This window comes from Dermacentor albipictus, chromosome 7, assembly GCF_038994185.2.
Source record: "Dermacentor albipictus isolate Rhodes 1998 colony chromosome 7, USDA_Dalb.pri_finalv2, whole genome shotgun sequence".
Taxonomy (NCBI): domain Eukaryota; kingdom Metazoa; phylum Arthropoda; class Arachnida; order Ixodida; family Ixodidae; genus Dermacentor; species Dermacentor albipictus.
The window spans coordinates 85,668,005-85,677,684 of record NC_091827.1 but is presented as its reverse complement, the minus strand read 5'-3'; positions in this window follow the sequence as shown (position 1 = coordinate 85,677,684).

Sequence of the window (9,680 nt, the reverse complement as noted above, 5' to 3'; positions counted from 1 at the left end):
AAGAGAAGCGGACCCAACACAGACCCCTGCGGTACTCCGGAGGTGACGCAAGTAGAATTTGAAGGAAGTCCGCCTATTACGGTGAACTGAGAGAGAGCTGTGAGGAAGTTGTGAATCCAGTACAAAACAAGTGGGTGAAGGTGAAGACCTGAAAGTTTGGACATAAGATGTTGATGTGGAACACGGTCGAATGCTTTGGAAAAATCAAGATAGATGACATCGGTTTGGAACGAAGAATCAAGGTTTATGTGAAAGTCCATGGTAAACTCAATTAACTGATTCATATGAATAGCCATGATGAAAGCCCTGCTGATTTTTGAAAAAGGAGGAGTTGGAATTCAGGTGGGATGCAATATGCGAGTATATAATATGCTCATTAAATTTACATGGTATACAAGTTAATGAAATAGGACGATAATTCGACGGGTCTCTCCGGCTGCCAGCTTTGAACACAGGAACAACTTTGTTAATTTTCCAGTCACTAGGTATAGAACTGTTCGCAAGAGAATAATCAAAGTTTATTTTTATAAATTAGAAGATACATTTATGCATGTTTTAATATCTTCGCAGTGATGTTGTTTGGCCCGGCAGCACTGGACAAGTTTAGTTTGTCTATCAGAGCACAAATGCCAGCAGTAGAGATGTTGATAGGGGCCATCGTAGGAAAGTTTAAAAATTTTTGGTGTGGTGTATTCCAAGTAGACTTATGTCTGAAGACTGATGTAAAATAGGAGTTCATGACGTCTGATCGAAGTTCTGGAGGCACCTGTGAACCATCCGCATATAAAAGGGTAATGCAATGAGTATTGCTTGATTTGGGTGAAAAAATCCACCAGAATTTCTTTGGGTTTGTTAGAAGAATGCCATCAAGATCATTGTGGAAAAATTTCTTTTTGTACACCTAAGGAGACGCGTGTAATCCTGTAGGCACGCAAAATATTGCTTCCATTTTCAAGCCAGCGCAGTCCCTTCAGCTTCACGAAGAATATGCTTTTTCTTTTTGAGAAAGCCTGCTTAAGGAGTTAGAATACCAGGGCTTGTTGGAGTCGCCGCGAATGCATATCAGCGGAACATAGGCTTCGACCAGTTCTGAATGTTTATTTTTGAAAGTTAGCCAGTTTTCTACGACAGGCCTATTAGATGCGGATTGCTTAAAATGAAAAAAAAGAAAGTTCTCAAGCTCTGAGTTAATACGGACGAAGTCTCCCTTTTTATATTCGCGAATGAGCTTAACAGAGCGCTGCCATTGGGGAAACGGAAGTGATAAGTTGAAAAAACTGTTTTGTGGTCACTGAAACAGTCAGTGCTCGATATGGATTGGATGATTTCAGGGTTGGACGTAAAGACTAAATCAAGGGTATTACTGCCACGTGTAGGAAAGTCTACTGTTTGGCTGAGGTTGAATGTCATGACAACGTCAAGGAAATCTTTCCATTGACGAGAAAATGCGCACATATTTCCTCAGTCGATGTCAGGGAAATTAAAGTCATCGCTTAAGATGTAATTGGCTTTTGGAAAACGAGTATTAAGATCGAGCAGTACCGAGTAAATAGCATTAGTAAAGTAACTGTATCTGTCAGGAGGGCGATAACTTGCAATAAATGTGCATGTGCTTGTGGAAAGGCTAATTCTGACACAAAAAATTTCATGGAAGGAATGAGTCGTAAGAAGAGAAGAATTAAGGCTGGTTTTAATAAAGGCTAAAACACCCCCACCCCTGCGCGAAACCTTGTCACGTCTGTAGATGAAAAACGGTTTATTGTCAAGCAGTTCCTCGTCTAGAATATTTTCGGAGAGCCACGATTCTGTAAATATAGCGATATCGGTGCTATTATCATCAAGAAAAGCTTCCACTGACGCTCTCTTCGGAAGATAGCTACGGATGTTTGCTAAAACAAAAGCCATAGTTTCACAAACATGTGGGCGTGACGGAGGTAAAACTGGCTGACGGTGGGAGGGGGGGCTTGAAATAGATAGTCACCGCTATGACCCAGCTCTAGCACGGAATCTGTATCAGCGTTGTAGACAAACTGCTTATTGCCCGGGGTTAACTTATCATACCGTATATTGTATTTTAATTTTATTTATTTATTTATATAATTAAATTTAATTTTACTTGATTTTTCTATTTATTTAATTAAATTTTAGTTTATTTTATTTATCATTTTCCTTTGTGGATAAGGTGCTAGCTTATCTCAGCAGCATGGGCAAAATGTTCGCCATACAAGGTAACTCGAACATAGATATGATGGCTGAAAGTACAATAACACAAGAATATAATCACATGGCGTACTCTTACGCATGCTCCAATATTAAAACCTTGCCATCACGAGTAACCGCACATAGCCAAACCTTATTAGAGGTCTGTAACACTAACGTACATGTTTCCTCGGCGACTGCTGGTGTCATGTCCTCTCCCATAAGCGACCATCTTCCAATCTGTTCTGTATTGTTTCCAGAAATACAAAAAACATGCCTGTATATTCCTACCATCTCATCGATACAACGACGCTAGTAATTCGAACATGGATATAATGGCTGAAAGTACAATAACACAAGAATATATTCACATGGCGTACTCTTACGCATGCTCCAATATTAAAACCTTGCCATTACGAGTAACCGCACATAGCCAAACCTTATTAGAGGTCTGTAACACTAACGTACATGTTTCCTCGGCGACTGCTGGTGTCATGTCCTCTCCCATAAGCGACCATCTTCCAATCTGTTCTGTATTGTTTCCAGAAATACAAAAAACATGCCTGTATATTCCTACCATCTCATCGATACAACGACGCTAGTAATTCGAACATAGATATAATGGCTGAAAGTACAATAACACAAGAATATAATCACATGGCGTACTCTTACGCATGCTCCAATATTAAAACCTTGCCATCACGAGTAACCGCACATAGCAAAACCTTATTAGAGGTCTGTAACACTAACGTACATGTTTCCTCGGCGACTGCTGGTGTCATGTCCTCTCACATAAGCGACCATCTTCCAATCTGTTCTGTATTGTTTCCAGAAATACAAAAAACATGCCTGTATATTCCTACCATCTCATCGATACAACGACGCTAATAATTCGAACATAGATATGATGGCTGAAAGTACAATAACACAAGAATATAATCACATGGCGTACTCTTACGCATGCTCCAATATTAAAACCTTGCCATCACGAGTAACCGCACATAGCCAAACCTTATTAGAGGTCTGTAACACTAACGTACATGTTTCCTCGGCGACTGCTGGTGTCATGTCCTCTCACATAAGCGACCATCTTCCAATCTGTTCTGTATTGTTTCCAGAAATACAAAAAACATGCCTGTATATTCCTAGCATCTCATCGATACAACGACCCTAGTAATTCGAACATAGATATGATGGCTGAAAGTACAATAACACAAGAATATAATCAGATGGCGTAGTCTTACGCATGCTCCAATATTAAAACCTTGCGATCACGAGTAACCGTACATAGCAAAACCTTATTAGAGGTCTGTAACACTAACGTACATGTTTCCTCGGCGACTGCTGGTGTCATGTCCTCTCACATAAGCGACCATCTTCCAATCTGTTCTGTATTGTTCCCAGAAATACAAAAAACATGCCTGTATATTCCTAGCATCTCATCGATACAACGACCCTAGTAATTCGAACATAGATATGATGGCTGAAAGTACAATAACACAAGAATATAATCAGATGGCGTAGTCTTACGCATGCTCCAATATTAAAACCTTGCCATCACGAGTAACCGTACATAGCAAAACCTTATTAGAGGTCTGTAACACTAACGTACATGTTTCCTCGGCGACTGCTGGTGTCATGTCCTCTCACATAAGCGACCATCTTCCAATCTGTTCTGTATTGTTCCCAGAAATACAAAAAACATTCCTGTATATTCCTACCATCTCATCGATACAATGACGCTAGTAATTCGAACATAGATATGATGGCTGAAAGTACAATAACACAAGAATGTAATCACATGGCGTACTCTTACGCATGCTCCAATATTAAAACCTTGCCATCACGAGTAACCGTACATAGCAAAACCTTATTAGAGGTCTGTAACACTAACGTACATGTTTCCTCGGCGACTGCTGGTGTCATGTCCTCTCACATAAGCGACCATCTTCCAATCTGTTCTGTATTGTTTCCAGAAATACAAAAAACATGCCTGTATATTCCTACCATCTCTTCGATACAACGACGCTAGTAATTCGAACATAGATATGATGGCTGAAAGTACAATAACACAAGAATATAATCAGATGGCGTACTCTTACGCATGCTCCAATATTAAAACCTTGCCATCACGAGTAACCGCACATAGCAAAACCTTATTAGAGGTCTGTAACACTAACGTACATGTTTCCTCGGCGACTGCTGGTGTCATGTCCTCTCACATAATCGACCATCTTCCAATCTGTTCTGTATTGTTTCCAGAAATACAAAAAACATGCCTGTATATTCCTACCATCTCTTCGATACAACGACGCTAGTAATTCGAACATAAATATGATGGCTGAAAGTACAATAACACAAGAATATAATCAGATGGCGTACTCTTACGCATGCTCCAATATTAAAACCTTGCCATCACGAGTAACCGCACATAGCAAAACCTTATTAGAGGTCTGTAACACTAACGTACATGTTTCCTCGGCGACTGCTGGTGCCATGTCCTCTCACATAAGCGACCATCTTCCAATCTTTTCTGCATTGTTTCCAGAAATACAAAAAAAACATGCCTGTATATTCCTACCATCTCATCGATACAACGACGCTAGTCTAGTTTCGCTCTCTTATTTGTGAAAATAACTGGGAATCTGACTGAAAGTGACCCAAATAACGCATACAATTCATTTTTCGATAAAGTAATCGTTTGCTACGACAAAGCCTTCCCAGAACATAGTGCTACAAAAAGACCAAAAAAGAATTAGAAACCCATGGATAGACGTTGTGGCTTTTATAAAAATTATAAACAAAAACAAAATGCACCACACATTTTTTTAAACCAGAGACATAAATCAATTAACCGAATTGAAGGACTACCGTAACCAGTTGAATTCAGAATTAAAAAGCAAAAGAAAAATATTACGGGAGAATGTTCTCGCGCATTTTTATGAATCCAAGAAAGGTTTGGCTGGAATTTAAGAAGATACCTGGAGGAAAGGCTAGCCATCAAGATCTACGAATAGCTTCTGTTTATGGCACTCTTGCAGATGAAGAAGCAGTCTGTGTCCTGAACACTCACTTTGTTCAACGCTGCAATTACATTTTGCAGGAGATCCAGAAGAGATAGGACACACTGCTATGAAACCGACCGTGCAAAATTTTATGTTATTTCCGGCGACACCAAGTGAAGTAGAAAGCGTGATAAATAAGTTTAGGTCAAACACAGCTGCAGGTTCGGATGGCATCATGACATCTCCTATAAAATGCGTGTCGGACATCATCGCTAATGTCTTAGCTCACATTAATAATAAAAGGTCTGAATCTGCAATGTATCCTAGCGAATTTAAAATAGCCAGAGTTTCCCCGCTTCATAAAGCTGGCGCTCACCATATTGTAAACAATTTCCGACCTACATCAATACTACCTCCTTTTCCGAAATTTTTGAAACTGTTTTAAGCGCGTCACTCGAGAGTAGCTTAAAGAAATATGCTAATATTAGTACGGAAAAGTACGGATTTTACAAAAATAATTCATGTGAGAATGTGCTCCTAAATATAAAACATCAGGTACTGCAAAATAAGGAAAAACGTTTATACACAGTAGGCTTATTTCTGGACCTGCGTAAGGCAATTGACAATGTAAATATGTTATACTTCTGTCCCAACATTATGACTAAGGTATACGTGGTTCAACATTAGATCTAAGGAAGAGTTGCTTAACAGATCGTTACAAGGATTCATTAATTCAGGCGACTTCCTCACTTATCATAGAGACCGGCGTGACAACGGGATCCATAGTTGGTCGTGTAATATTGATAGTTTATAATAATGACTTCTTGACATTTCTTCCGCACCTAATACCATCAGGTACGCGCATGATACTAATGTTTCTTTTCAAATTTTTCCCTGCAAAGCTTAGAAAAAGAAATAAATGGTTACTTGAATTTATTACCTTAGTGGTTGTAGACAAACTATAATTGTATGTTAACAAAACCAAATATATAATATTTAATTTTTTGAATAAACCATTGCCTGTTCATATAACTGTTTTATTTCAAGCAAAGAGGCTTTAACAAGTGACAATGCAAAAGTTTTGGGGGGTATGGTTTCAAGAGAACTTCTCCTACAGTTACGCACGTTGCTCATCTACACTCCATACTGCTATTAGGTCAATATACCAAAATGATACATGCTTGTATTTACTTTCTTTCAGCTGATGGCATCCAGTGGAGCTTCGTGCGGCAGCGACTGCTGCTTACCTGTTGCCACAACTTCGGATGAATGCAGAAGCCCGGAACGAGCATTTATATAGAGCAACATGAACATTTCATCATTTCAGAAGACGTCTTTCGTTTTCTTTATGAAATTGCACCTGACAGATTTGGCGTAGTCTTGTAAAGGTCAATCGTAATCATTTCTACTAAATAATAAAATGATTCCACGCCAAGGGCACGCGAGGTTCAGCAGAAGCGAAAAAAAAAAAAGAAGAATGCCGCACCGAGAAACGAAGCTGGCGCGGCGTGTACCAACCTTTGTTCAAAACGGGTGCGCCCGAAACCGAAAGCGGAAGGAGTTAATACCATCCGCTTAGCGTGCTACAGTCAATTCGGCCGCTGGGCTCTACGGGAGTGTCCGCTTTTGTTGAAATTTCTTTCTCTATGGTCCTACTACGAAGCGGTCTCTTATTAGGCGTTCATTCATTTCTTTGAACTCGCATCTGTCTGCTAGCCTGTTAAGCTCGGTTGCAAACTGACCTACTGTTTCTCCCAGTTGTTGGCGGCGTAGATGAAAGCGAGCACTCTCGTAGACTGTGTTCTTGGTATGGACGAAATAACCCTTAAATTTTGACTTTACGAGGCTGGAGTCCTCCATTTCTTCGTCTTTCACGTTTAGCGACCGAAGAATCTCCCGTGACTTTCTGCCCATGGTACAGAGAAGAGTCCTTACTTCTACTTCGTCTGGTTTCTCATGTAGTCCGGATGCGAATCTGTAGTCGTCGAATTCGTCCATCCAGGCGGGCCAGTCCTCAGCGTTCTGGAAGTCGAAAGGCCTAGGAGGCTTGATTCCTGCCATGCTAAAGCGTTGCTTGACGATCGTCAGCGGAAGGACGTGCTCTTGTGGAAGCAGGCGCTCGTTCGCTTGTTGACGGGCTGTTGCAGCGCTACATCGTAGTCAGCTTTGACATACGCTCCTCGTCCCATGACCATGAATGAATCCTTTTTAATGTACAGTCTTGAAATATGTACAGACGGAATGGCCACATGGCTTGTATTAGAACTGGTTAATAGAAATGAAAGCATAGCGCTTATCTTCGTGCGTGTCTGTGGCTCAGTCACACACACAGTGAATATGAGGATGACGTCACGAAATCAACGAGTGTTTCTCGCGTTCAATCACTATGGGAGCCGAGATCGATCGGTCGGGCGTCGCACGTTGGGCTAAAGAACAAGAATCGTTTTAGGAATGCCGCCTGCTGCTCTCGGAGCTGTACACGTGATGAATTGCTATAAAAACGAGCAATAGACCGGATGAAGGGAGAATCCTGATGTGTCGCCGCGTTGACGTCATTCTGTATGCTAATAGGAGTCGTGTGTCTAGATAAAGTGAGAGCAACGAGTGTTTCTTGCGTCAGACCACTATCGTAGCTACGATGCACCGGTCTCGCACCGTGCGTTCTGCCAAAGATCAGGCAACGTTTAATCAACGCCGCCGAGAACTCGCACGAGAAAGGGCTCGGCGTCGACGTGCCGACCTCGCCGTGAGGAAGCGCGAAGCCGGAGCTTTACGACAACGAAGAGCCGCGGATGGTGAGCTTCGCTAGCCCCCCTCTTCACACCAGCCGAAGGGAGGTCAAATGTTTTCAGTGTAATTCAGTCCCATTCATACCTTATAATTGAACCGGACTTCTAATCCCGTCCGTACTTTGCAACTCCTATACCAATGGCATGTATGACCCTTCCTCGCAAATTTTATTCTAGTTGAGGAAGGAAGATTCTTGTGTACATCTTGTGGAGAGCTGTACAAGAACTGAATTCCATTAATAGGTCTTCAAACAGACCCCATAGAGCGCATGCGCCCCATACCAATACGTTTAGCGCGAGCAGGAAAGTTTAGGGTTGTATCAATGAGTTCACCGAGATAATTAATGTCACGGGCCTCATGCAATGGCACAGAATTTGCAGAATAAAAAAAGAAATGCTCGCTGTTTTGCAAGTGAAAGTAATGACTTTGGTATTAGCAGCATCTAAGGTGAGGTTCTTACCTTTGTATCATTTATTAAAAGAAAACAGCTTAAACTGCAGGACGCAACATTAATCAAAAGTATGAACTTTCGTTTAGAAGGCTCATGTAAAGAAATAATAATTCTGAATCGAATATAAATATAAAGATAGTTGTGGTACTCATACTGATCCTTGAGGACGCCGCTAGTTGCCGTGTACAAAAACGACGTTTGGCGATTAACTCTAACATGATCTATCAAGAAGATAACTGCGCAAGAGATTGACAACTAACGAGTGGACACCAAAGTGCGCAAGCTTTATCAGACTCGGTGAGTGGCTGACTACATTCAAAGCTTTGCTCAGGTCATATAAGGTTGCCTCAACATATCCCCTCTAAACTAGCGGCATGGAGTTCTCCGTCATGAATTTTCGTTTGAAACTGCTTTTTGCTAGTGGAGCGGTCAGAGATAAATTCAAGCTGATTTACAATCTATCAGTTTTTCGCAACAAAATACGATAGGTTGTGAAAATATCTACCTCAAAAATCATAGATGTGACATAACAGCAACTGTGCGGTAATTCGAGACGGCTGTTTTACACCCAAAATTAAATACGGGAAAATACGGGCACTTTTGCGCTTTCCACATGTCAGGAAAAGTAAAAGTACTCAAAGACTTCTTGAATATAGATTTTAGTAGTCCGGTGGCAAATATGCTGCCGTAAGCATTCAGAATTCTGAAGGTGATGTCATCAGAGCCATATCATATGGAAGGCTTCATGCGCTTAAGGCATTCCCCGCTGACCAGACAACCCCGAATTTATGTGCGCATTAGTGTACTGCTCACTTACAACAACGTTGAAACCTGAAGCTTTACATGAGAATAATAAACGGGCAGCAAAACAGACGACCACTAAGACTCCTGTTCCGCTAGAGACGAGCAAGCGAAAACACATTCAACTTTTAGTAGAGCGTTGTCAGATATTCCTTCGTAATTCGGCCGGCCGATGAGAGCCGCTCTGTATTAAAATACAATATATGGGCCATATTCTTCCTTACAGAGGTATTTGCACAGAGCCCGCAGAAATCGAAACTCTACTCTCCAGTTATACACAGGTCTCCCCGATTGTCGGTGCTCGCGATCTTTATCCTTGAAGGAAGTTATAAATTCATATGAGAACCCGTGGGGATACTTAGAGCGTTTACGTTATACAGGGCAATGTAATTGCGCATACTGCACAAAGCAAGATCTGCAAACTGACCTACTTG